The sequence below is a fragment of the Aotus nancymaae genome, unplaced genomic scaffold (assembly GCF_030222135.1).
Source record: "Aotus nancymaae isolate 86718 unplaced genomic scaffold, 86718_ANA_hifiasm-v0.15.2.pri h1tg000029l, whole genome shotgun sequence".
NCBI lineage: Eukaryota > Metazoa > Chordata > Mammalia > Primates > Aotidae > Aotus > Aotus nancymaae.
The window spans coordinates 33,097,222-33,099,897 of record NW_026988442.1 but is presented as its reverse complement, the minus strand read 5'-3'; positions in this window follow the sequence as shown (position 1 = coordinate 33,099,897).

Below are 2,676 nucleotides of genomic sequence, written 5' to 3'. Positions count from 1 at the left end.
TACAAAGAAACCATCCCTTTCACAGAGTTGTTCATTCATCCATCCGTCCACCCATCCATGGAAGTGCCAGATATAATTCTGAGTTATAGAGACCCAGCCTGGACTCACAGAAGACCATCCAATTGAACAGGAATTTGGTCATATGTATCAAATGCCTCTAAAACATGACTACCCTTTGATCCAATTCTTTAACATCTGGAAAATGCTTCTAAGGGAAAAGTTTAGGAAATCTGTCATGTTTATAATAGCAGGAGGTGCCAAACACTTAAATGCCCAATGTGGCCAGGGAGTTCATTCATCTGGGGTACTCAAAGAAACCCCCAACCCCTAAATTTAAATTTATTAATTTAAATTTATTTGCAACATCTATAATGGGAAAAAAAAAAGTCCCTGCTTTCAAAACAGTATTTCAGAATGAGTAATATAGGTATGATATTAATATGGGAGGAAAGAAATTCCAAAAGAGGGTATTTCTTGATAACAGGATTATAGATTATTATTTTAAATTTTACCCTCTGTGTGTTTTATAATAAATTTGTAACGAAAAAAAAAGCAGTTTTCATTTGTTCTCAGAACACTTTGCACTGTTAAAAGTATTGAAGATCTCAAAGAATTTGTATGTGGATTGAGCTATAACTATTTGTCACATTAAAAATTAAAACTAAGCATTAAAAAATGTATGATTTCATCTCAAAGAAATAAATCCTTTCCATGTTAACAAAAATAACATTTTTATGAAAAATTTTTTCTCAAAATTTTTCTGGATTCTCGTATCTGCTTCTGCATTTGATCTGTTGCCATATGTTGTTTTGGTTCAAGCACACAAAGCAACTCCAGCCTCTTGCAGGTCTGTAGCTAGAAAAGGGAGAAGTATTCGACAGCCTTCTCGGGTAACTGCAGGTAGTTTCTACACCACCACCAAAACCTGGAAATGATAGTTGCTTGAAGTTGCTTGCAATGTGGAATCTGAAATTTATGAACTTCTTTTTTTTTTTTTGAGACAGTTGCTCTGTCGCACAGGCTGAACTGGAGCTCCCAGGTTCAAGTAATTCTCCTGCCTCAGCCTCCCTAGTAGCTGGGATTACAGGCATGCGCCACCACACCCGGCTAATTTTTGTATTTTTAGTAGAAACGGGGTTTCACCATGTTGGCCATGCTGGTCTCAAAATCCTGACCTCAGGTAATCCACTCACCTCAGCCTCCCAAAGTGCTGAGATTACAGGTGTGAGCCACCGCACCTGGCCTGAACTTCTTATTATCTGTGCCTGTGAGAGGACGAAAGTGAGAAAGCTTAGTATTATTATGAAGATGGTTTGATCTCATAAACCCCCTAAAAGGTTCAGGGACATCCAGGGATTCCTGGGCCACCGTTTGAGAATCACTGTCTTTATACGCAAGAAAGTGTGTCACTTTCAGAGGCAGCCCTGGGACAACTGGAGGGATGGCTTCACTGTTTGCATATGTCTGGATGACCTTCCTAATTGTTGATTTCATTTTTCTGCTGCACATTTCAATTAAAAAAAAAAAAAAAAACTTTCCTGAGGCCATTGTCACAGATAGGATTTGTAGGAAGCAGACTCTGAGATGGAGATTGGCTTAGGAAGTTCATATTTCCTGCCCCGTATTCTCTTTACCCACAAGAAGAAACAAAAAATACCCAAGAAGTCACATGATGGGGAAAATTATTAGCACTTCATTATACTATATTTTCAATTCTATTTGAAGAAATATTTATAGATGCAGCTGATTAAAACAGGTTTCTGACTAAAGAGTCCCTGCAGCAGAAGCCAGGCACAGTGGCTCACGCCTGTAATCCCAGCACTTTGGGAGGCCAAGGAGGGAGGATCACGAGGTCAGAAGATCAAGACCATCCTGGCCAACATGGTGAAACCCTGCCTCTACTAAAAATACAAAAATTAGCCGGGCATGGTGGTGGGTGCCTGTAATCCCAGCTACTCGGGAGGCTGAGGCAGGAGAATCGTTTGAACCCAGGAGGCAGAGGTTGCAGTGAGCCAAGATTGCACCACTGCACTCCAGCCTGGGCGACAGAGTGAGACTCCGTCTTAAACCAGGTCTTACAAAATCAGATGTTATATTAGGTGGCCCTCACCCCGACTGAGTTCTAAATATTTAGTGTGTCCCCAAATCTAGACTAGGACCTGTGAGGTCAAGATCGCCTTCCTCTGTCATTGAGGAGCTCCTGGGGTCCTGTTCTTTCCAAACCCAGAACCGAAAGTGACTGGGATGCTATCTTCAAAAAATGTTAGAAACATAAACGTGAGCTGCCTCTAATAAAAAATATCTGTTAAGATTGTTTTAAGTGCTTCGCATATATTAACTAATTTAACCATCACAACAATGACCCATGGTCGTTCCCATTTTACAGAAAGATTGTTCGGCTACATGCTTACCTGGCTGTCCATGCTGGAAATCTCACAAACTGTTCCTCTCTCTTCTCAGCACACTCTATCGGTTCTGCCTCCAAATTACGTCTTTATTGTTTCCTCTGTTCCCCAATTCCTCGTTCTCTTACTCTCTCCTCCCCTCCTACCAGGATCACACCACATTTTAGCTGCCTGTTGACTTGACTGTATCCCTCTCTTTGAGGACATGGACTGTGCCAAGTTACCTGCTGAGCCTGGCTAAGAGGAGGTGCTCCAGGAACATCTGTGAAAT